Below are 23,968 nucleotides of genomic sequence, written 5' to 3' on the forward strand. Positions count from 1 at the left end.
CCACCATCGCTTTTACAAGCTGTTTAAAGCTAGGTGGAAACATGCAGAATTGCATTTATGGACATTCTGAATTGGCTTTCTGCTGTCTGGATGGTTCACGCAACAACGTCTTTGCTCCGAGCTAGGCAAATGGTGTGTTTGCTAAAACCTGCAGGGAGCTTGTCACACTGAGTAGGCTTTGTCCGCTTTATTGACAAAATCGTGCACATTGTGTTATCCTTGCAAGCCAAACTTCCCTGCTAAATACACTTGTGGGGTTTCTGTAGTGTAGTGGTCATCACGTTCGCCTAACACGTGAAAGGTCCTCGGTTCGAAACCGAGCAGAAACAGCGCTGTACTTTTGGCAAGAAAATATTAGCAATAAGAGTCACCTCATGACTGATTGTCAACAGGCACCCAAGCAAAAAGGGTATCTGCTTCGTGTGTTTCAGTCGGTGTCCGTAGTGTAGTGGTTGTCACGTTCGCCTTACACACGAAAGGTCCCCAGTTCAAAACTGGGCGGAAACATCACCTGGCTTTTATGACAGTTGTCAAATCAGGTCTTCTGTTGAGCACTGACGTTCAATGAAAACATACTTTGTGCAAAACGGTATGAGGTAAAATTTGAATTTAACTTAGTGTTTACTTGCACTCGTGGTCTCACAAACTTGCATAGAATCTGATTTCTTTTTGCTTTGTGTTGTGCATGAGCAGGTGGCCAGTGCGTTTGCTGGCCCTTCGCGATGCAGACAGTACAAGACAGTTCTCTAAAAAAGACAATAGAAACTTGAAGCAGCACTGTCAAATTGATATCCGTAGTGTAGTGGTTATCACATTCGCTTTACACGCGAAAGGGCCCCTGTTCGCGTGAAACATACATTTAGCAGACACTTTTGTCCAAAGCGACTTACAATAGAGGAGGTATTCAGCGATTCAACAAGACGAGGCAATGCATTGGAGAAGTGCTATTTATTCCAAGTAACTTGTTTGTGCTCAGAGAATTTAGTGCTGGAGTAGTAGTTTTATTTTCTTTAGAGAGAGGGATATTCACCAGGGTTCAGGTTTACTCGGAAGAGATGTGTTTTAGCTGTCGTTTGAAGGATACCAGTGTATCCGTAATCTGAGCGGGAACAGGAAGACGATTCCACCAGCCTGGAACATTGAGTGAAAACATTTTGGAAAGTGACTTATAGCCTATCTGCGATGGGACCACAAGTTGGTGCTCACACCCTGACCAGAGGCTCCAGTGATTACCACCATCGCTTTTACAAGCTGTTGAAAACTAGGTGGAAACATGCAGATTTGCATTTATGGACACTCTGAATTGGCTTTCTGCTGTCTGGATGGTTCACACAACAACGTCTTTGCTCCGAGCTAGGCAAATGGTGTGTATGCTAAAACCTGCAGGGAGCTTGTCACACGGAGTAGGCTTTGCCCACTTGATTGACGAAATCGTGCACATTGTGTTATCCTTGTAGGCCAAACTTCCCTGCTAAAAACACTTGTGGGGTTTCTGTAGTGTAGTGGTCATCACGTTCGCCTAACACGCGAAAGGTCCTCGGTTCGAAACCGAGCAGAAACAGCGCTGTCCTTTTGGCAAGAAAATATTAGCAATAAGAGTCACCTAATGACTAATTGTCAACAGGCACCCAAGCAAAAAGGGTATCTGCTTCATGTGTTTCAGTCGGTTTCCGTAGTGTAGTGGTTATCACGTTCGCCTCACACGTGAAAGGTCCCCAGTTCGAAACTGGGCGGAAACATCACCTCGGTTTTATGACAGTTGTCAAATCAGGCTTCTGTTGAGCACTGACGTTCAATGAAAACATACTTTGTGCAAAACGGTATGAGGTAAAATTTGAATTTAACTTAGTGTTTACTTGCACTCGTGGTCTCACAAACTTGCATAGAATCTGATTTCTTTTAGCTTTGTGTTGTGCATGAGCAGGTGGCCAGTGCGTTTGCTGGCCCTTCGCGATGCAGACAGAACAAGACAGTTCTCTAAAAAAGACAATAAAAACTTGAAGCAGCACTGTCATATTGATATCCGTAGTGTAGTAGTTATCACATTCGCTTTACACGCGAAAGGGCCCCTGTTCGCGTGAAACATACATTTAGTAGACACTTTTGTCCAAAGCGACTTACAATAGAGGAGGTATTCAGCGATTCAACAAGACGAGGCAATGCATTGGAGAAGTGCTATTTATTCCAAGTAACTTGTTTGTGCTCAGAGAATTTAGTGCTGGAGTAGGAGTTTTATTTTCTTTAGAGAGAGGGATATTTACCAGGGTTCAGGTTTACTCGGAAGAGATGGGTTTTAGCTGTCGTTTGAAGGATACCAGTGTATCCGTAATCTGAGAGGGAACAGGAAGACGATGTTTTCACAGACGAATCTGATTTCTTTTAGCTTTGTGTTGTGCATGAGCAGGTGGCCAGTGCGTTTGCTGGCCCTTCGCGATGCAGACAGAACAAGACAGTTCTCTAAAAAAGACAATAAAAACTTGAAGCAGCACTGTCATATTGATATCCGTAGTGTAGTGGTTATCACATTCGCTTTACACGCGAAAGGACCCCTGTTCGCGTGAAACATACATTTAGCAGACACTTTTGTCCAAAGCGACTTACAATAGAGGAGGTATTCAGCGATTCAACAAGACGAGGCAATGCATTGGAGAAGTGCTATTTATTCCAAGTAACTTGTTTGTGCTCAGAGAATTTAGTGCTGGAGTAGGAGTTTTATTTTCTTTAGAGAGAGGGATATTCACCAGGGTTCAGGTTTACTCGGAAGAGATGGGTTTTAGCTGTCGTTTGAAGGATACCAGTGTATCCGTAATCTGAGCGGGAACAGGAAGACGATTCCACCAGCCTGGAACATTGAGTGAAAACATTTTGGAAAGTGACTTATGGCCTATCTGCGATGGCACCACAAGTTGGTGCTCACACCCTGACCAGAAGCTCCAGTGATTACCACCATCGCTTTACAAGCTGTTGAAAACTAGGTGGAAACATGCAGATTTGCATTTATGGACATTCTGAATTGGCTTTCTGCTGTCTGGATGGTTCACGCAACAACGTCCTTGCTCCGAGCTAGGCAAATGGTGTGTATGCTAAAACCTGCAGGGAGCTTGTCACACTGAGTAGGCTTTGTCCGCTTTATTGACAAAATCGTGCACATTGTGTTATCCTTGCAAGCCAAACTTCCCTGCTAAAATATTGTGGGGTTTCTGTAGTGTAGTGGTCATCACGTTCGCCTAACACGCGAAAGGTCCTCGGTTCGAAACCGAGCAGAAACAGCGCTGTCCTTTTGGCAAGAAAATATTAGCATTAAGAGTCACCTCATGACTGATTGTCAACAGGCACCCAAGCAAAAAGGGTATCTGCTTCGTGTGTTTCAGTCGGTTTCCGTAGTGTAGTGGTTATCACGTTCGCCTTACACGCGAAAGGTCCCCAGTTCGAAACTGGGCGGAAGCATCACCTAGCTTTTATGACAGTTGTCAAATCAGGCTTCTGTTGAGCACTGACGTTCAATGAAAACATACTTTGTGCAAAACGGTATGAGGTAAAATTTGAATTTAACTTAGTGTTTACTTGCACTCGTGGTCTCACAAACTTGCATTGAATCTGATTTCTTTTAGCTTTTGTGTGCATGAGCAGGTGGCCAGTGCGTTTGCTGGCCCTTCGCGATGCAGACAGAACAAGACAGTTCTCTAAAAAAGACAATAAAAACTTGAAGCAGCACTGTCATATTGATATCCGTAGTGTAGTGGTTATCACATTCGCTTTACACGCGAAAGGGCCCCTGTTCGCGTGAAACATACATTTAGCAGACACTTTTGTCCAAAGCGACTTACAATAGAGGAGGTATTCAGCGATTCAACAAGACGAGGCAATGCATTGGAGAAGTGCTATTTATTCCAAGTAACTTGTTTGTGCTCAGAGAATTTAGTGCTGGAGTAGGAGTTTTATTTTCTTTAGAGAGAGGGATATTCACCAGGGTTCAGGTTCACTCGGAAGAGATGGGTTTTAGCTGTAATTTGAAGGATACCAGTGTATCCGTAATCTGAGCGGGAACAGGAAGACGATTCCACCAGCCTGGAACATTGAGTGAAAACATTTTGGAAAGTGACTTATGGCCTATCTGCGATGGCACCACAAGTTGGTGCTCACACCCTGACCAGAAGTTCCAGTGATTACCACCATCGCTTTACAAGCTGTTGAAAACTAGGTGGAAACATGCAGATTTGCATTTATGGACATTCTGAATTGGCTTTCTGCTGTCTGGATGGTTCACGCAACAACGTCCTTGCTCCGAGCTAGGCAAATGGTGTGTATGCTAAAACCTGCAGGGAGCTTGTCACACTGAGTAGGCTTTGTCCGCTTGATTGACAAAATCGTGCACATTGTGTTATCCGTGCAGGCCAAACTTCCCTGCTAAAAACACTTGTGGAGTTTCTGTAGTGTAGTGGTCATCACGTTCGCCTAACACGCGAAAGGTCCTCGGTTCGAAACCGAGCAGAAACAGCGATGTCCTTTTGGCAAGAAAATATTAGCAATAAGAGTCACCTAATGACTAATTGTCAACAGGCACCCAAACAAAAAGGGTATCTGCTTCGTGTGTTTCAGTCAGTTTCCGTAGTGTAGTGGTTATCACGTTCGCCTCACACGTGAAAGGTCCCCAGTTCGAAACTGGGTGGAAACATCACCTGGCTTTTATGACAGTTGACAAATCAGGCTTCTGTTGAGCACTGACGTTCAATGAAAACATACTTTGTGCAAAACGGTATGAGGTAAAATTTGAATTTAACTTAGTGTTTACTTGCACTCGTGGTCTCACAAACTTGCATTGAATCTGATTTCTTTTAGCTTTTGTGTGCATGAGCAGGTGGCCAGTGCGTTTGCTGGCCCTTCGCGATGCAGACAGAACAAGACAGTTCTCTAAAAAAGACAATAAAAACTTGAAGCAGCACTGTCATATTGATATCCGTAGTGTAGTGGTTATCACATTCGCTTTACACGCGAAAGGACCCCTGTTCGCGTGAAACATACATTTAGCAGACACTTTTGTCCAAAGCGACTTACAATAGAGGAGGTATTCAGCGATTCAACAAGACGAGGCAATGCATTGGAGAAGTGCTATTTATTCCAAGTAACTTGTTTGTGCTCAGAGAATTTAGTGCTGGAGTAGGAGTTTTATTTTCTTTAGAGAGAGGGATATTCACCAGGGTTCAGGTTTACTCGGAAGAGATGGGTTTTAGCTGTCGTTTGAAGGATACCAGTGTATCCGTAATCTGAGCGGGAACAGGAAGACGATTCCTCCAGCCTGGAACATTGAGTGAAAACATTTTGGAAAGTGACTTATGGCCTATCTGCGATGGCACCACAAGTTGGTGCTCACACCCTGACCAGAAGCTCCAGTGATTACCACCATCGCTTTACAAGCTGTTGAAAACTAGGTGGAAACATGCAGATTTGCATTTATGGACATTCTGAATTGGCTTTCTGCTGTCTGGATGGTTCACGCAACAACGTCCTTGCTCCGAGCTAGGCAAATGGTGTGTATGCTAAAACCTGCAGGGAGCTTGTCACACTGAGTAGGCTTTGTCCGCTTTATTGACAAAATCGTGCACATTGTGTTATCCTTGCAAGCCAAACTTCCCTGCTAAAATATTGTGGGGTTTCTGTAGTGTAGTGGTCATCACATTCGCCTAACACGCGAAAGGTCCTCGGTTCGAAACCGAGCAGAAACAGCGCTGTCCTTTTGGCAAGAAAATATTAGCATTAAGAGTCACCTCATGACTGATTGTCAACAGGCACCCAAGCAAAAAGGGTATCTGCTTCGTGTGTTTCAGTCGGTTTCCGTAGTGTAGTGGTTATCACGTTCGCCTTACACGCGAAAGGTCCCCAGTTCGAAACTGGGCGGAAGCATCACCTAGCTTTTATGACAGTTGTCAAATCAGGCTTCTGTTGAGCACTGACGTTCAATGAAAACATACTTTGTGCAAAACGGTATGAGGTAAAATTTGAATTTAACTTAGTGTTTACTTGCACTCGTGGTCTCACAAACTTGCATTGAATCTGATTTCTTTTAGCTTTTGTGTGCATGAGCAGGTGGCCAGTGCGTTTGCTGGCCCTTCGCGATGCAGACAGAACAAGACAGTTCTCTAAAAAAGACAATAAAAACTTGAAGCAGCACTGTCATATTGATATCCGTAGTGTAGTGGTTATCACATTCGCTTTACACGCGAAAGGGCCCCTGTTCGCGTGAAACATACATTTAGCAGACACTTTTGTCCAAAGCGACTTACAATAGAGGAGGTATTCAGCGATTCAACAAGACGAGGCAATGCATTGGAGAAGTGCTATTTATTCCAAGTAACTTGTTTGTGCTCAGAGAATTTAGTGCTGGAGTAGGAGTTTTATTTTCTTTAGAGAGAGGGATATTCACCAGGGTTCAGGTTCACTCGGAAGAGATGGGTTTTTAGCTGTCATTTGAAGGATACCAGTGTATCCGTAATCTGAGCGGGAACAGGAAGACGATTCCACCAGCCTGGAACATTGAGTGAAAACATTTTGGAAAGTGACTTATGGCCTATCTGCGATGGCACCACAAGTTGGTGCTCACACCCTGACCAGAAGTTCCAGTGATTACCACCATCGCTTTACAAGCTGTTGAAAACTAGGTGGAAACATGCAGATTTGCATTTATGGACATTCTGAATTGGCTTTCTGCTGTCTGGATGGTTCACGCAGCAACGTCCTTGCTCCGAGCTAGGCAAATGGTGTGTATGCTAAAACCTGCAGGGAGCTTGTCACACTGAGTAGGCTTTGTCCGCTTGATTGACAAAATCGTGCACATTGTGTTATCCGTGCAGGCCAGACTTCCCTGCTAAAGACACTTGTGGAGTTTCTGTAGTGTAGTGGTCATCACGTTCGCCTAACACGCGAAAGGTCCTCGGTTCGAAACCGAGCAGAAACAGCGATGTCCTTTTGGCAAGAAAATATTAGCAATAAGAGTCACCTAATGACTAATTGTCAACAGGCACCCAAACAAAAAGGGTATCTGCTTCGTGTGTTTCAGTCAGTTTCCGTAGTGTAGTGGTTATCACGTTCGCCTCACACGTGAAAGGTCCCCAGTTCGAAACTGGGTGGAAACATCACCTGGCTTTTATGACAGTTGACAAATCAGGCTTCTGTTGAGCACTGACGTTCAATGAAAACATACTTTGTGCAAAACGGTATGAGGTAAAATTTGAATTTAACTTAGTGTTTACTTGCACTCGTGGTCTCACAAACTTGCATTGAATCTGATTTCTTTTAGCTTTTGTGTGCATGAGCAGGTGGCCAGTGCGTTTGCTGGCCCTTCGCGATGCAGACAGAACAAGACAGTTCTCTAAAAAAGACAATAAAAACTTGAAGCAGCACTGTCATATTGATATCCGTAGTGTAGTGGTTATCACATTCGCTTTACACGCGAAAGGGCCCCTGTTCGCGTGAAACATACATTTAGCAGACACTTTTGTCCAAACCGACTTACAATAGAGGAGGTATTCAGCGATTCAACAAGACGAGGCAATGCATTGGAGAAGTGCTATTTATTCCAAGTAACTTGTTTGTGCTCAGAGAATTTAGTGCTGGAGTAGGAGTTTTTTTTTTTTAGAGAGAGGGATATTCACCAGGGTTCAGGTTTACTCGGAAGAGATGGGTTTTAGCTGTCGTTTGAAGGATACCAGTGTATCCGTAATCTGAGCGGGAACAGGAAGACGATTCCACCAGCCTGGAACATTGAGTGAAAACATTTTGGAAAGTGACTTATGGCCTATCTGCGATGGCACCACAAGTTGGTGCTCACACCCTGACCAGAAGCTCCAGTGATTACCACCATCGCTTTACAAGCTGTTGAAAACTAGGTGGAAACATGCAGATTTGCATTTATGGACATTCTGAATTGGCTTTCTGCTGTCTGGATGGTTGACGCAACAACGTCCTTGCTCCGAGCTAGGCAAATGGTGTGTATGCTAAAACCTGCAGGGAGCTTGTCACACTGAGTAGGCTTTGTCCGCTTGATTGACAAAATCGTGCACATTGTGTTATCCTTGCAGGCCAAACTTCCCTGCTAAAAACACTTGTGGGGTTTCTGTAGTGTAGTGGTCATCACGTTCGCCTAACACGCGAAAGGTCCTCGGATCGAAACCGAGCAGAAACAGCGCTGTCCTTTTGGCAAGAAAATATTATCAATAAGAGTCACCTCATGACTGATTGTCAACAGGCACCCAAGCAAAAAGGGTATCTGCTTCGTGTGTTTCAGTCGGTTTCCGTAGTATAGTGGTTATCACGTTCGCCTTACACGCGAAAGGTCCCCAGTTCGAAACTGGGCGGAAGCATCACCTACCTTTTATGACAGTTGTCAAATCAGGCTTCTGTTCACGCAACAACGTCCTTGCTCCGAGCTAGGCAAATTGTGTGTATGCTAAAACCTGCAGGGAGCTTGTCACACTGAGTAGGCTTGATTGACAAAATCGTGCACATTGTGTTATCCTTGCAGGCCAAACTTCCCTGCTAAATACACTTGTGGGGTTTTTGTAGTGTAGTGGTCATCACGTTCGCCTAACACGCGAAGGTCCTCGGTTCGAAACCGAGCAGAAACAGCGCTGTCCTTTTGGCAAGAAAATATTAGCAATAAGAGTCACCTCATGACTGATTGTCAACAGGCACCCAACCAAAAAGGGTATCTGCTTCGTGTGTTTCAGTCGGTTTCTGTAGTGTAGTAGTTATCACGTTCGCCTCACACGCGAAAGGTCCCCAGTTCGAAACTGGGCGGAAACATCACCTGGCTTTTATGACAGTTTTTCAAATCAGGCTTCTGTTGAGCACTGATGTTCAATGAAAACATACTTTGTACAAAACGGTATGAGGTAAAATTTGAAATTAACTTAGTGTTTACTTGCACTCGTGGTCTCACAAAGTTGCATAGAATCTGATTTCTTTTAGCTTTGTATTGTGCATGAGCAGGTGGCCAGTGCGTTTGCTGGCCCTTCGCGATTCAGACAGAACAAGACAGTTCTCTAAAAAAGACAATAAAAACTTGAAGCAGCACTGTCATATTGATATCCGTAGTGTAGTGGTTATCACATTCGCTTTACACGCGAAAGGGCCCCTGTTCGCGTGAAACATACATTTAGCAGACACTTTTGTCCAAAGCGACTTACAATAGAGGAGGTATTCAGCGATTCAACAAGACGAGGCAATGCATTGGAGAAGTGCTATTTATTCCAAGTAACTTGTTTGTGCTCAGAGAATTTAGTGCTGGAGTAGGAGTTTTATTTTCTTTAGAGAGAGGGATATTCACCAGGGTTCAGGTTTACTCGGAAGAGATGGGTTTTAGCTGTCGTTTGAAGGATACTTGTGTATCCGTAATCTGAGCGGGAACAGGAAGACGATTTCACCAGCCTGGAACATTGAGTGAAAACATTTTGGAAAGTGACTTATAGCCTATCTGCGATGGCACCACAAGTTGGTGCTCACACCCTGACCAGAGGCTCCAGTGATTACCACCATCGCTTTACAAACTGTTGAAAACTAGGTGGAAACATGCAGATTTGCATTTATGGACATTCTGAATTGGCTTTCTGCTGTCTGGATGGTTCACGCAACAACGTCCTTGCTCCGAGCTAGGCAAATGGTGTGTATGCTAAAACCTGCAGGGAGCTTGTCACACTGAGTAGGCTTTGTCCGCTTGATTGACAAAATCGTGCACATTGTGTTATCCTTGCTGGCCAAACTTCCCTGCTAAAAACACTTGTGGGGTTTCTGTAGTGTAGTGGTCATCACGTTCGCCTAACACGCGAAAGGTCCTCGATTTGAAACCGAGCAGAAACAGCGCTGTCCTTTTGGCAAGAAAATATTAGCAATAAGAGTCACCTCATGACTGATTGTCAACAGGCACCCAAGCAAAAAGGTTATCTGCTTCCTGTGTATTAGTCGGTTTCCGTAGTGTAGTGGTTATCACGTTCGCCTCACACGCGAAAGGTCCCCAGTTCGAAACTGGGCGGAAACATCACCTGGCTTTTATGACAGTTGTCAAATCAGGCTTCTGTTGAGCACTGACGTTCAATGAAAACATACTTTGTGCAAAACGCTATGAGGTAAAATTTGAATTTAACTTAGTGTTTACTTGCACTCGTGGTCTCACAAAGTTGCATAGAATCTGATTTCTTTTAGCTTTGTGTTGTGCATGAGCAGGTGGCCAGTGCGTTTGCTGGCCCTTCGCAATGCAGACAGAACAAGACAGTTCTCTAAAAAAGACAATAAAAACTTGAAGCAGCACTGTCATATTGATATCCGTAGTGTAGTGGTTATCACATTCGCTTTACACGCGAAAGGGCCCCTGTTCGCGTGAAACATACATTTAGCAGACACTTTTGTCCAAAGCGACTTACAATAGAGGAGGTATTCAGCGATTCAACAAGACGAGGCAATGCATTGGAGAAGTGCTATTTATTCCAAGTAACTTGTTTGTGCTCAGAGAATTTAGTGCTGGAGTAGGAGTTTTATTTTCTTTAGAGAGAGGGATATTCACCAGGGTTCAGGTTTACTCGGAAGAGATGGGTTTTAGCTGTCGTTTGAAGGATACTTGTGTATCCGTAATCTGAGCGGGAACAGGAAGACGATTTCACCAGCCTGGAACATTGAGTGAAAACATTTTGGAAAGTGACTTATAGCCTATCTGCGATGGCACCACAAGTTGGTGCTCACACCCTGACCAGAGGCTCCAGTGATTACCACCATCGCTTTACAAACTGTTGAAAACTAGGTGGAAACATGCAGATTTGCATTTATGGACATTCTGAATTGGCTTTCTGCTGTCTGGATGGTTCACGCAACAACGTCCTTGCTCCGAGCTAGGCAAATGGTGTGTATGCTAAAACCTGCAGGGAGCTTGTCACACTGAGTAGGCTTTGTCCGCTTGATTGACAAAATCGTGCACATTGTGTTATCCTTGCTGGCCAAACTTCCCTGCTAAAAACACTTGTGGGGTTTCTGTAGTGTAGTGGTCATCACGTTCGCCTAACACGCGAAAGGTCCTCGATTTGAAACCGAGCAGAAACAGCGCTGTCCTTTTGGCAAGAAAATATTAGCAATAAGAGTCACCTCATGACTGATTGTCAACAGGCACCCAAGCAAAAAGGTTATCTGCTTCCTGTGTATTAGTCGGCTTCCGTAGTGTAGTGGTTATCACGTTCGCCTCACACGCGAAAGGTCCCCAGTTCGAAACTGGGCGGAAACATCACCTGGCTTTTATGACAGTTGTCAAATCAGGCTTCTGTTGAGCACTGACGTTCAATGAAAACATACTTTGTGCAAAACGCTATGAGGTAAAATTTGAATTTAACTTAGTGTTTACTTGCACTCGTGGTCTCACAAAGTTGCATAGAATCTGATTTCTTTTAGCTTTGTGTTGTGCATGAGCAGGTGGCCAGTGCGTTTGCTGGCCCTTCGCAATGCAGACAGAACAAGACAGTTCTCTAAAAAAGACAATAAAAACTTGAAGCAGCACTGTCATATTGATATCCGTAGTGTAGTGGTTATCACATTCGCTTTACACGCGAAAGGGCCCCTGTTCGCGTGAAACATACATTTAGCAGACACTTTTGTCCAAAGCGACTTACAATAGAGGAGGTATTCAGCGATTCAACAAGACGAGGCAATGCATTGGAGAAGTGCTATTTATTACAAGTAACTTGTTTGTGCTCAGAGAATTTAGTGCTGGAGTAGGAGTTTTATTTTCTTTAGAGAGAGGGATATTCACCAGGGTTCAGGTTTACTCGGAAGAGATGGGTTTTAGCTGTCGTTTGAAGGATACCAGTGTATCCGTAATCTGAGCGGGAACAGGAAGACGATTCCACCAGCCTGGAACATTGAGTGAAAACATTTTGGAAAGTGACTTATGGCCTATCTGCGATGGCACCACAAGTTGGTGCTCACACCCTGACCAGAAGCTCCAGTGATTACCACCATCGCTTTACAAGCTGTTGAAAACTAGGTGGAAACATGCAGATTTGCATTTATGGACATTCTGAATTGGCTTTCTGCTGTCTGGATGGTTCACGCAACAACGTCCTTGCTCCGAGCTAGGCAAATGGTGTGTATGCTAAAACCTGCAGGGAGCTTGTCACACTGAGTAGGCTTTGTCCGCTTGATTGACAAAATCGTGCACATTGTGTTATCCTTGCAGGCCAAACTTCCCTGCTAAAAACACTTGTGGGGTTTCTGTAGTGTAGTGGTCATCACGTTCGCTTTATAAGCGAAAGGTCCCCTGTTCGCGTGAAACATACATTTAGCGGACACTTTTGTTCAAAGCGACTTACAATAGAGGAGGTATTCAGCGATTCAACAAGACGAGGCAATGCATTGGAGAAGTGCTATTTATTCCAAGTAACTTGTTTGTGCTCAGAGAATTTAGTGCTGGAGTAATAATTTTATTTTCTTTAGAGAGAGGGATATTCACCAGGGTTCGGGTTTACTCGGAAGAGATGGGTTTTAGCTGTCGTTTGAAGGATACCAGTGTATCCGTAATCTGAGTGGGAACAGTAAGACGATACCACCAGCCTGGAACTTTGAGTGAAAACATTTTGGAAAGTGACTTATGGCCTATCTGCGATGGCACCACAAGTTGGTGCTCACACCCTGACCAGAAGCTCCAGTGATTACCACCATCGCTTTACAAGCTGTTGGAAACTAGGTGGAAACATGCAGATTTGCATTTATGCACATTCTGATTTGGCTTTCTGCTGTCTGGATGGTACACGCTACAATATTACATATTGATTTTTGTAGTGTAATGGTTATCACATTTACTTTACATGCGACACTTCCCCTGTTCGAAACTGGGCGGAAACATACATTTAGGGGACACTTTTGTCCAAAGCGACTTACAATAGAGGAGGTATTCAGCGATTCAACAATTCAATTCAATTCACCTTTATTTGTATAGCGCTTATACAATGTAGATTGTGTCAAAGCAGCTTCACATAAAAGGTCACAGTAAATAGGAACAGTGTAGTTCAGTTTGTAGTGTTTAAGTTCAGTTCAGTTCAGCTCAGTTCAGTGTGGTTTAATAATCACTACTGAGAGTCCAAATATTGAAGGGCAAATCCAACGATGCGCAGCTCTACTGATCCCGAACCATGCAAGCCAGTGGCGACAGCGGAGAGGGAAAAAAACCTTCACTAATGGCGGAAGTGAAAAAAATAAACCTTGAGAGAAACCAGGCTCAGTTGGGCACGATCATTTTAATTTCTCCGCTGGCCAAACGTCTTGTGCAGAGCTGCAGTCTCAGTGGCGGAGGCTGGAAGCTGGCCTCAGCGAAGACTCGTCTGTCTCTGGAGCATCACAGGAATCAGTCTCATGTTCTCCACTCTTCCATGACCATCACAGTAGCTGCTCAGGATTTGGCCTGGTCCAGGATATGGAAACCTTGGGATTATCTCGTCGTTGGTCTTGGATCGAATCAGTGACTCTGCATAGTCTGAGGGCCTCGGGAAGAGTATCCCCAGGTGGAAATGGAGAATAAAGAAAATAATTAGCGTAGCTTATGTTCACAGTGTATATCAACAAGATGCATAACCTGTGTGGAAGCCCCCTAAATGCTTCACTAAGTGTATGCTTTACTGAACAGATAGGTCTTTAATCTAGTTTTGAATTGGGAGAGTGTGTCTGAGCCTCGGACGTTATCAGGAAGGCTATTCCAGAGTTTAGGAGCTATAAATGAGAAGGCTCGACCTCCTTTACTCATCTTTGCTATTCTAGGTACTACCAGAAGCCCTAAGTTTTGAGACCTTAAAGAGCGAGTTGGATTGTAGCGAGACAGAAGATTGGTTAGATAAACAGGAGCTAGATTGTTTAAAGCTTTATATGTAAGAAGCAATATTTTAAATTCAATACGAAACTTAACAGGCAGCCAGTGTAAGGAGGATAAAATTGGTGTGATGTGATCAAATTTTCTAGACCTGGTAAGAACTCTGGCAGCTGCATTTTGTACTAATTGAAGTTTGTTAATAGAGGATGCTGGGCAGCCAGCAAACAGAGCATTACAGTAGTCCAGCCTAGAAGTCATAAAAGCATGAACTAGCTTTTCTGCATCTGAGATGGATAGCATACTTCGTAACTTAGCGATATTTCTCAGATGAAAGAAAGCAGTTTTTGTGACATCGGATATATGATTTTTAAACGTTAAATTGCTGTCTAATATGACACCCAGATCTTTTATAGTAGAGCTAACGCTAACTTTGTATCCCTCTAATTGTAGGTCGAGTTGTGAGATCTGCTGTGTACAGGATTTAGGCCCAATAAGTAATAATTCTGTTTTGTCTGAGTTTAAGAGAAAATAATTGTTGGTCATCCAGTCTTTAACATCTTTAATACACTCAGTTAACTTGGACAGTTTAGACGTCTCATCAGGTTTAGTTGAAATATATAATTGAGTATCATCTGCATAGCAGTGAAAGCTAATCCCATGTCTTCTAATAATGTCTCCCAGGGGTAGCATGTATATTGTAAACAGCAAAGGGCCTAAAACTGATCCTTGAGGTACCCCATATTTTACTGGGCTGATTTGTGAAGGCTGTCCATTAATATTCACAAACTGGTAACGGTCAGATAAGTATGACTTAAACCATTGTAGGGCCTGTCCCTGGACACCTGTAGACTTTAAGCGATTAATAAGGATACCATGGTCAATGGTGTCAAATGCCGCACTAAGATCGAGTAGAACTAATAGCGAGATGCACCCTTGGTCAGCAGCTAAGAGTAAATCGTTGGTTATTTTCACTAATGCAGTTTCTGTACTGTGATGAGCTCTGAAACCTGACTGAAACACTTCAAAAACATTGTTGGTCTGCAGAAAGGAGCATAATTGAGCAGAAACAACTTTTTCTAGTATTTTAGATATAAATGGAAGATTTGAAATAGGCCTATAATTAGCTAAGTTGCTGGGGTCCAGTTGTGGTTTCTTAATAATAGGTTTAAAAACAGCTAACTTGTAAGGATTTAGAACATGGCCTAAAGATAAAGAAGAGTTGATAATGTTAAGAAGAGGTTCTCCTATAACAGGTAGCAAATCTTTCAATAACTTTGTTGGAATTGGGTCCAATATACACGTAGCTGATTTAGAGCTATTTATAATTTTGTCTAGCTCTTCCTGTTCTATGATTTTAAAGCACTGTAGGTTATTTAGATTCAGTGGTGTGTTTACTGGATCTGAAGTATAAGGCGGTGCAGAAAGTTTAATATCTCCTATTTTCTGTCTAAAGCCTTCTATTTTATCACTGAAAAAATTCATGAAGTCATCACTACTAATTTGCGGTGGAACGTTTTGTTCCAAAGATGACCGATTATTTGTTAATTTAGCAATGGTGTTAAATAAGAATCTAGGATTGTTATGATTATTTTCTATCAGTTTGCGGAGGTGCTCAGCCCTGGCAGATTTTAAAGCCCTCCTATAGCTGGACATACTGTCGTTGTATGCAATTCTAAAGACTTCTAAATTAGTTTTTTTCCATTTACGTTCCAGGGCACGGGTTGCTGTTTTGAGAGCGCGGGTATGACTATTATACCATGGTGTAGTTTTATTCTCTCTAGCTTTTTTTAATTTGATGGGTGCCACAGTATTTAGTGTGCTAGTAAAGACGGCATCCATACTGCTGGTTGCTATATCAAGGTCATTTGCGGGTGCATTTCGAAGTAGAGAAAGATCAGGTAAGTTATTTATAAATTCATCTTTGGTGGATGGAACAATAGTTCTACTAGGGCAATATATTGGAGCGGATATGCTAATTTCAGGTAAACACAGCTTATATAGTAAGAGGTAGTGGTCTGTAATATCATCACTTTGTGGTATAATGTCTACATCAATGACCTCAATTCCATAAGACAGAATTAGATCTAGTGTATGCTTTAGGTGATGGGTTGGACCAATAACATTTTGCTTTATTCCTAGTGAGAGCAGTAAGTCTATAAACGCGAGCCCTAATGTGTCGTTAGCGTCATCTATGTGGATGTTAAAGTCTCCTACAATTAGTATTTTATCAGTTTTAACTAGTAAGTCAGAGATAAAATCAGAAAACTCTTTTAGAAAATTGACATAGGGTCCTGGGGGTCTATATATGGTGATTAGAGCGAGAGATAACATAGGTTTTTGCATAGTGTTTGGAAGGACAACATTAAGCGCTAATACTTCAAAAGAGCTAAACATAAGTCCGTTTCTCTGATTAACATTAAGAATATCACTAAAGATTGACGCGACTCCACCACCACGACCAGTTTGACGAGCCTCATGTTTATATAAGAATCCTGGAGGAGTTGCTTCATTTAAACTTATATAGTCATTTTGTTTCAGCCAGGCTTCAGTGAGACAGAGTGCATTAAGATTGTTATCTGTTATTATTTCATTTATGATAAGTGCTTTAGGTGCTAGTGACCTGATGTTTAGGAGACAAGCTTCATGTAATTTGTATTTTCACTTTTTAGTGGTTTTTCTGGTTTAATTCTTAATAGATTATTTCTGGAGCACACAGTACGTTTGTTTCTTGATCTAATAGTGCGAGGAACAGACACAGTCTCTATGGGGTTAGCTAGGTAAGCATTACTGTTATTTATGTGGGACGAATAGGACTCTGTATGCTCGAGAGACAGAACGTTTAAAATTAGATTTGTTTGTATGAGTGTGTTAAGGGATTGTTCACCCCAAGTAGGAGAGATAAATATTTAGTGAATGAGGAGGTATTTTATGATAAAAATGTAAATTGCGAATCTAAACTCAAAAAAACGCAGCAAAGCTACCGTCCGGTGACAGCGACAGTGACGTCACTCCCAAGACGAGGCAATGCACTGGAGAAGTGCTATTTATTCCAAGTAACTTGTTTGTGCTCAGAGAATTTAGTGCTGGAGTAGGAGTTTTGTTTTCTTTAGAGAGCGGAATTTACAATACTTCACGACTTACAATACTTTGCGACTTACAATACTTCGCGACTTACAATACTTCACGCTACAACGTCCTTGCTCCGAGCTAGGCAAATGGCGTGTATGCTAAAACCTGCAGGGAGCTTGTCACACTGAATAGGCTTTGTCCACTTGATTGACAAAATCGTTCGCCTAACACGCGAAAGGTCCTCGGTTTGAAACTGAGCAGAAACAGTGCTGTGCTTTTGGCAAGAAAATAATAGCAATAAGAGTCACCCCATGAATGATCGTCAACAGGCACCCAAGCAAAAAGGGTATCTGCTTCCTGTGTTCAGTAGGTTTCCGTAATGTAGTGGTTTTCACGTTCGCCTCACACGTGAAAGGTCCCTAGATCGAAACTGGGTGGAGACAACAACAGGCTTTTATGACAGTTGTCAAATCAGGCTTCTGTTGAGCACTGACGTTCAATGAAAACATACTTTCTGCAAAACGGTATGAGGCAAAATTTGATTTTAACTTAGTGTTTACTTGCACTCAAGGTCTCACAAACTTGCATAGAATCTGATTTCTTTTAGCTTTGTGTTGTGCATGAGCAGGTGGCCAGTACGTTTGCTGGCCCTTCGCAATGCAGACGGAACAAGACAGTTCTCTAAAAAAGTCTATAAAAACGTGAGGCAGTACTGTCGTTTTGTTTTCCGTAGTGTAGTGGTTATCACATTTGCTTTACACGCGAAAGGTCCCCTGTTCGAAACTGGGTAGAAACATACATTTAGAGGACACTTTTGTCCAAAGCTATTTATTCCAAGTAACTCGTTTGTGCTCAGAGAATTTAGTGCTGGAGTAGGAGTTTTGTTTTCTTTAGAGAGAGGAATGTTCACCAGGGTTCAGGTTTACTCGGAAGAGATGGGTTTTAGCTGTCGTTTGAAGGATACCAGTGTATTCGTAATCTGAGTGGGAACAGGAAGACGATTCCACCAGCCTGGAACATTGAATGAAAATATTTTGGAAAGTAACTTATAGCCTATCTGCGATGGCACCACAAGTTGGTGCTCACACCCTGACCAGAGGCTCCAGTGATTACCACCATCGCTTTACAAACTGTTGGAAACTAGCTGGAAACATGCAGATTTGCATTTATGCACATTCTGAATTGGCTTTCTTCTGTCTTGATGGTTCACGATATACATCCTTGCTCCGAGCTAGGCAAATGGCGTGTATTCTAAAACCTGCAGGAAGCTTGTCACACTGAGTAGGCTTTGTCCGCTTGATTGACAAAATCGTGCATATTGTGTTATCCTTGCAGGCCAAACTTCCCTACTGAAAGCGCTTGTGGGGTTTCTGTAGTTTAGTGGTCATCACGTTCACCTAACACGCGTAAGGTCCTCGGTTCGAAATCGAGCAGAAACTGTGCTGTCCTTTTGGCAAGAAAATAATAGCAAAAGGAGTCACCTATTGAATGATCGTCAACAGGCACCCAAGAATTTAGGTTATCTGCTTCTTAAATTTCAGTAGGTTTCTGTAGTGTAGTGGTTATCATGTTCGCCTCGCTCGCGAAAGGTCCCCAGTTCGAAACTGGGTGGAAACAACATCAGGCTTTTATGACAGTTGTCTAATCAGGCTTCTGTTGAGGACTGACGTTCACTGAAAACACCCTTTCTGCAAAGCGGTGTGAGGCAAAATTTTAATTCAACTCCGGCGTACTCTGAAGAGATGGGATTTAGCTGTCGTTCTAAGGATACCAGTGTATCCGTAATCCAAGTGGGAACAGGATAACGATTCCACCAGCCTGGAACATTGAGTGAAAACATTTTGGAAAGTGACTTATAGCCTCTCTGCGATCACACCACAAGTTGGTTCTGTGGTGTAGTAGTTATCAGGTTCGCCTCACACAGTCCCCAGTTCGAAACTGAGTGGAAACAACTTCTGTCTTTTATGACAGTTGTCAAATCAGGCTTCTGTTAAGCTCTGGCGTTCACTGAAAACATCCTTTCTGCAAAGTGGTGCGAGACAAAATTTGAATTTAACTCAGTGTTTACTTGCACTCATGGTGTTACAAACTTGCATAGAATCTGATTTCAGTTAGCTTTGTGTTGTGCATGAGCAGGTCCCCTGTTCACGTGAAACATACATATAGCGGACACTTTTGTCCAAAGCGACTTACAATAGAGGAGGTATTCAGCGATTCAACAAGACAAGGCAATGCATTGGTTCACTCAACAACGTCCTTGGTTCGAGCTAGGCAAATGACGTGTAGGCTAAAGCCTGCAGGGAGCTTGTCACACTGAGTAGGCTTTCTCTGCTTGATTGACAAAATCGTGCACATTGTGTTATCCTTGCAGGCCAAACTTCCCTGCTGAAAGCACTCGTGGGGTTTCTGTAGTGTAGTGATCATCACGTTCGCTTAACTCGTGAAAGATGCTTGGTTCGAAACCGAGCAGAAACTGCGCTCTCCTTTTGGCAAGAAAATAATAGCAGCATGAGTCTGCACTTGAATGATCGTCAACAGGCACCCAAGCAAAAAGGGTTTCTGCTTCTGAGTTTCAGTAGGTTTCCGTAGTGTAGTGGTTATCACGTTTGCCTCACACGAGAAAGGTCCTCTGTTCGAAACTGGGTGGAAACAATGTCTGGTTCTGATTTATTTAACTTTGTATTGTGCGTGCTTACGGCCATACCACCCCGAGGGCGCTATAGAGCACACAGAAAGTGAGTTTGCAGCAGTAGTGAGAGAAAGACTCTCTCCATTTTGTTTGTCTACCTTTTTTGGTTTTTGACCTTGAGTGTTTTTGTTTATTTTTTCTGTTTTGGTTTTTGTTGAAAACCACTTAACAGCAGCATTTTGCTGACTGGAGGGTGGGTTTTTTGTTTGTTTTATTTTTAAACATGGACAGACTACCTGGCAATGACATGGAAATGGAGGAACTTACACAAAATGAAAAGAAAAATGGACTGGATATTAGACAAAGAGATAAAGAAAATGGACATGACAACAGACGAAGAGATAACGAAAATGGACTTGACAACAGACGAAGAGAGAAAGAAAAAGGAGTGGATAACCAACGAAGAGGTGAAAAAGGGACTGATAAATAAGAGATACAAAGAAGAGTATACACAAAGGAAGCAACAGTAAGTGTAGGAGTAGAAAATGTGAAAGATGCAAGAGGATTTGATATCATCAAAGCAGTCACAGAGCTAATCGGAGAAGGAAGGATTCTGGCGGTGAAACCCAAACAAACAAGAGAGTATGAAGTAACAATGGAGACTGAAGATGACACCGAAATTTTAATAGACAATGGTTTAACAATTAAAGGGGTGAAATGTGAAGTACGAAGGTTACAAAACAGAGACCATGTTGTTTTGTTCATGCATCTGCCTGTTTACCTAGCTGATGAAGAAATTTTAAATAAGCTAGAGGGATGGGGAGTTTTCCCTATATCTAAAATTAAAAGAAGAATATATCCAGGCACAAACATAGAAGATGGAACAAGGTTTGTGAAAACCAGATTTCCGAAAAAGGTGGTCTCCCTACCATACAGCACCAAAATCGAGACAGCGGAAGGGCCACAGTACTTTAGAGTCATGCACACCAATCAAGTAAAAACCAACTATGCATGAGCTCAGACCATGTGATGAAGGAATGCCCAGAATTCAGGTGCTTCAAATGTGACGAAATGGGACATTTCGCAAGGACATGTACAGCTGTGTAGTGCCCGGATTGTAATTTGGCCTTAAATAAGTGTGAATGTTGGATTGAGAACGAGGAAGAACAGCGGGTGAACAGGCAGATGCATGAAAGAAACAACAGTCAAACAGAAAAGGAAACAATAACGAAACAGCAAGATGATATAACCGAAAACAAGGACAAAACTGACAGAAAGGACCAAGAGGAGCAATCTCAACTGAATAAAGACTTATGAACACAGAGGGACTTATTTGAAAATCTACAGGACACATCGCAAATGGAGCAAAACCAAAGCCAATCAACGAACAAATGGACACATTGCTGGATGGAACTGAATGGACACAAATGGACATAACGGATAGTTTACGGGAGGATTTGGACAAAATTGAACAGACTGAAAAAAATAAGTAAGGAACAAGACATATCAAAGGACGACGAAGAAGAGGAAGAAAAGCATACGAAAAGGAGGTCAGTCAAACCTAAACCCAATTTAAAGGTGGCAAGAAGAAGACTTTTAAATGCAAACTCAATAGAAACCAGTAATAAATTAGATTTGCTAGAGGATCTGGAAGAGACGGACTGAAAAAATGAAATTGTTTCTTTTTATATGTTTTATGCTTTTAAGATTTGCTACTTTTAATGCCAGAGGACTGACTGATTTGAAAAAATGTGAAAAAGTAAAAGAAATGTGCAAATATGAGGATGGGATATTACTGCAAGAAACAAATTGGAAAGAATGTCATATGTTGGAAGTGAAAAAGAGATGGAATGGAGAAGTTTTATATAATAATGGGGATGAGAGGCTAGGAAGAGGAGTAGCGTTTTTAATAAAAAAATAGTGGTGTAACATGTAAAACAAAATACAAGAATAACGAAGGTAAATGCATAGCTGTAGAGATGAACTATGAAGGAAAAGTAGTGATATTAATAAACATTCATTCGACAACAGAAGAAAATAAGAAGAATGATTTTTTTAATGCTTTAAGAAAAGTTTTAAGTAATTATGACGAAATTGTTATGATGGGTGATTTTAATACTGTTTTCAGTAAATTGGATATGGCAGAAGGGATGTGTTTTAAAAATGACAAAGGCCGAAGAGAGTTGAAACTATTAATTGAGGAAATGGATATGATCGATATATGGAGGGAAAGAAATGAAAAAATTTAGGAGTATTCAAGAAAACAGTTGGTGGGGTATTTTTTATGTAGAACACGAATTGATTTTATATTATGTAGCAGAAATATGGAAAGATATATAGACAAAATTAAATATGAAGAAACAAGTGTGAGTGACCACAAACCATTATTTATGCAGATAGATTGGAGCAATGTGAAAAGAGGACCGGGAGTTTGGATTTTGAAAACTAAAGTTTTGGAAAAAGAGGATTATGTTTTAAGTATTAAGACACTGATTAAAAAAGAAAAGACAAATGAGATGTATATGGAAGACAAAAGAATGTGGTGGGAAAATATAAAATTTTTAGTAAAGAGATTTACAATGAAGTATTGTAAACTAATACAAAAATATAAGAAAAGTAAACAGAAAGAAATAAGAGAAGAGTTGAAAAAACAAACAAATGAAAATGGGAAAGTGTGGAAAATGGGAAACTGTGTACGTGCTCTGAAACATCTGCCTTAAAAGGTGAACTGTCAAGAGAAGATACACAGATACCAGGAAGAGGAATATCTGGTTGCTGAATGGTCAAACTGTCAAGACAACACCATATAAGTCAATAGGGTTGAGGGTTAGATAGTGTGCGAGAGACAGTATAAAAGCATGAAGGAAAGCATAATAGGGGGAGCTGAACTGATCTCACACCTCTCCTGCGCAGAATTTGTATTTTTAATTTCTTGCATTTAAAATAAAATCTTCTTATTTTCAACTCAGATCTCCGTCAATTTTTGAACATGCAAAGGACCATTTGAGTCCTACAATTGGTGACCCGACGACGTGATTGACTGGAGACTGTCAAATAGTTGGACGTTTGCTTCTGATGCCGAAACCTGAGGGCCCCCATTACTTAAATTCTGCTATTGAATATTCTAAATGGATGGTTTTTGGCATCAGTAAATACAGTGTTAATGTGTTTGATAATATTTTGACATGCAAGAAATTATAAAATACGTAAATTAAACTACTAACTTGAAAATTGTCAATGAATATACATGAATGAGTTGTGAGAGAAAGAATAAAGAGAATTAGAGTGGATCACTAGGATCTAGGGGAAGTCCTTTTCTTTAAGGAGGCACTTAGGGTAGACTTTTAGAGTCTAAAGAGAAGTCCTTTTCCCTAAAAGGGCAAAACTAGTAGAAGAAATTTTGTCTTGACGAAGACAATTGACTCTTCAACAATTAGGATAAATAGTGTATGTTAAAGGCCTACATCCATCTAACGGAGAAGTCCTTTTTCCTGAGAAGGCAAAAAAGTTGAAGATCCCTTTGGTTTTGACAAGGACTCGATATCTTCAAGATATTTCTCAAGGATAGCAGGTTTAGTGAATTGAGAAATAGGGAGAGTGTAATGATAAAATAGCATTAAAATAAAATGGAGGGAGAATTTGATAGAGAATGTGAGGAATATGATTGTCCCCCTTTAAGACAACAATGGGATAAAATGGCAGATGTCTTATTGGCACAAACTCATCCAAAATATAGGAAAAAACGAATAAAAGAACTGGGAGAATGTGAACGTGAAATGATTGAACATTATGGTACTGATTGTATGGACAAAAAGGGGTCTCTGTTTCAGAAAGTGGGAATAAAAGAGAGAAGAGCACAGGAAGCTGTTTTAAGACACAGAAAAGAGGAAGTAGGGCTGTGCAGAAACTATACCTAGATCCCCCGCCCCATACAATCCACCACAGCCTAACATGATAGGGAAACAGATGCCAATGTTTAATGTGAAAGGAGGTACTTTGAACTTAGATGAGATACAGGAAGGAGCAACAGGGGAGAACAGCCTGAGAATGGGGAAGGTGAACAACAGAGTAGGATAAGGAATGAACCTGGGAATGACTTACGAAATGAAGTAATGAGCCAATGTTCTGCCATACAATTGGAGGTAAGGAGTCTATTAGAACAGCTTATCTCTGAAGAACAGAAAACAAAGGAACAGAGTAAAAATGGCAGGAGTTCTGCAGCCAGATCAGTTGTGGATATGGATGACAGTGATGATGACAGCCAGAGTAGTTCAGGAGGAGGGACTAGAAGAAGGAAGGTAGGGGAAAATAAGTTAGGACTGCAGGTCAGATTAGATGGGAAGTTGACTCTGAGAGAGGAAGAAGGTAGAGAAGAAGATAGTTAAGATAATGAAAGGGACACCGGAGAAGATAAATGGCCAGTTTCTTCCACGCCTCAG

The 23,968-nt window shown here is 41.8% G+C and overlaps 20 non-coding genes across 20 annotated transcripts; all 20 read left to right on the forward strand.

Moving 5' to 3' along the window:
- Nucleotides 1-256: 256 nt before the first annotated feature.
- On the forward strand, nucleotides 257-329 carry trnav-aac (transfer RNA valine (anticodon AAC)). The gene has a single exon. It is a non-coding gene; the product is annotated as a tRNA-Val (tRNA).
- A 1,159-nt stretch (nucleotides 330-1,488) lies between these two features.
- Nucleotides 1,489-1,561, forward strand: trnav-aac (transfer RNA valine (anticodon AAC)). Its single transcript has one exon. It is a non-coding gene; the product is annotated as a tRNA-Val (tRNA).
- A 105-nt stretch (nucleotides 1,562-1,666) lies between these two features.
- trnav-cac (transfer RNA valine (anticodon CAC)) lies at nucleotides 1,667-1,739 on the forward strand. The gene has a single exon. It is a non-coding gene; the product is annotated as a tRNA-Val (tRNA).
- Nucleotides 1,740-3,196: 1,457 nt separating this feature from the next.
- trnav-aac (transfer RNA valine (anticodon AAC)) lies at nucleotides 3,197-3,269 on the forward strand. The gene has a single exon. It is a non-coding gene; the product is annotated as a tRNA-Val (tRNA).
- A 105-nt stretch (nucleotides 3,270-3,374) lies between these two features.
- trnav-uac (transfer RNA valine (anticodon UAC)) lies at nucleotides 3,375-3,447 on the forward strand. Its single transcript has one exon. It is a non-coding gene; the product is annotated as a tRNA-Val (tRNA).
- Nucleotides 3,448-4,424: 977 nt separating this feature from the next.
- On the forward strand, nucleotides 4,425-4,497 carry trnav-aac (transfer RNA valine (anticodon AAC)). Its single transcript has one exon. It is a non-coding gene; the product is annotated as a tRNA-Val (tRNA).
- Nucleotides 4,498-4,602: 105 nt separating this feature from the next.
- On the forward strand, nucleotides 4,603-4,675 carry trnav-cac (transfer RNA valine (anticodon CAC)). The gene has a single exon. It is a non-coding gene; the product is annotated as a tRNA-Val (tRNA).
- Nucleotides 4,676-5,650: 975 nt separating this feature from the next.
- trnav-aac (transfer RNA valine (anticodon AAC)) lies at nucleotides 5,651-5,723 on the forward strand. The gene has a single exon. It is a non-coding gene; the product is annotated as a tRNA-Val (tRNA).
- A 105-nt stretch (nucleotides 5,724-5,828) lies between these two features.
- trnav-uac (transfer RNA valine (anticodon UAC)) lies at nucleotides 5,829-5,901 on the forward strand. The gene has a single exon. It is a non-coding gene; the product is annotated as a tRNA-Val (tRNA).
- A 978-nt stretch (nucleotides 5,902-6,879) lies between these two features.
- On the forward strand, nucleotides 6,880-6,952 carry trnav-aac (transfer RNA valine (anticodon AAC)). Its single transcript has one exon. It is a non-coding gene; the product is annotated as a tRNA-Val (tRNA).
- A 105-nt stretch (nucleotides 6,953-7,057) lies between these two features.
- On the forward strand, nucleotides 7,058-7,130 carry trnav-cac (transfer RNA valine (anticodon CAC)). Its single transcript has one exon. It is a non-coding gene; the product is annotated as a tRNA-Val (tRNA).
- Nucleotides 7,131-8,106: 976 nt separating this feature from the next.
- Nucleotides 8,107-8,179, forward strand: trnav-aac (transfer RNA valine (anticodon AAC)). The gene has a single exon. It is a non-coding gene; the product is annotated as a tRNA-Val (tRNA).
- A 105-nt stretch (nucleotides 8,180-8,284) lies between these two features.
- On the forward strand, nucleotides 8,285-8,357 carry trnav-uac (transfer RNA valine (anticodon UAC)). The gene has a single exon. It is a non-coding gene; the product is annotated as a tRNA-Val (tRNA).
- Nucleotides 8,358-8,549: 192 nt separating this feature from the next.
- On the forward strand, nucleotides 8,550-8,621 carry trnav-aac (transfer RNA valine (anticodon AAC)). The gene has a single exon. It is a non-coding gene; the product is annotated as a tRNA-Val (tRNA).
- A 105-nt stretch (nucleotides 8,622-8,726) lies between these two features.
- On the forward strand, nucleotides 8,727-8,799 carry trnav-cac (transfer RNA valine (anticodon CAC)). Its single transcript has one exon. It is a non-coding gene; the product is annotated as a tRNA-Val (tRNA).
- A 980-nt stretch (nucleotides 8,800-9,779) lies between these two features.
- Nucleotides 9,780-9,852, forward strand: trnav-aac (transfer RNA valine (anticodon AAC)). The gene has a single exon. It is a non-coding gene; the product is annotated as a tRNA-Val (tRNA).
- A 105-nt stretch (nucleotides 9,853-9,957) lies between these two features.
- trnav-cac (transfer RNA valine (anticodon CAC)) lies at nucleotides 9,958-10,030 on the forward strand. The gene has a single exon. It is a non-coding gene; the product is annotated as a tRNA-Val (tRNA).
- A 979-nt stretch (nucleotides 10,031-11,009) lies between these two features.
- trnav-aac (transfer RNA valine (anticodon AAC)) lies at nucleotides 11,010-11,082 on the forward strand. The gene has a single exon. It is a non-coding gene; the product is annotated as a tRNA-Val (tRNA).
- A 105-nt stretch (nucleotides 11,083-11,187) lies between these two features.
- Nucleotides 11,188-11,260, forward strand: trnav-cac (transfer RNA valine (anticodon CAC)). The gene has a single exon. It is a non-coding gene; the product is annotated as a tRNA-Val (tRNA).
- Nucleotides 11,261-18,444: 7,184 nt separating this feature from the next.
- Nucleotides 18,445-18,517, forward strand: trnaa-cgc (transfer RNA alanine (anticodon CGC)). Its single transcript has one exon. It is a non-coding gene; the product is annotated as a tRNA-Ala (tRNA).
- The last annotated feature ends 5,451 nt before the right edge of the window (nucleotides 18,518-23,968 follow it).

The sequence above is a fragment of the Danio aesculapii genome, chromosome 23 (assembly GCF_903798145.1).
Source record: "Danio aesculapii chromosome 23, fDanAes4.1, whole genome shotgun sequence".
Classification (NCBI taxonomy): domain Eukaryota; kingdom Metazoa; phylum Chordata; class Actinopteri; order Cypriniformes; family Danionidae; genus Danio; species Danio aesculapii.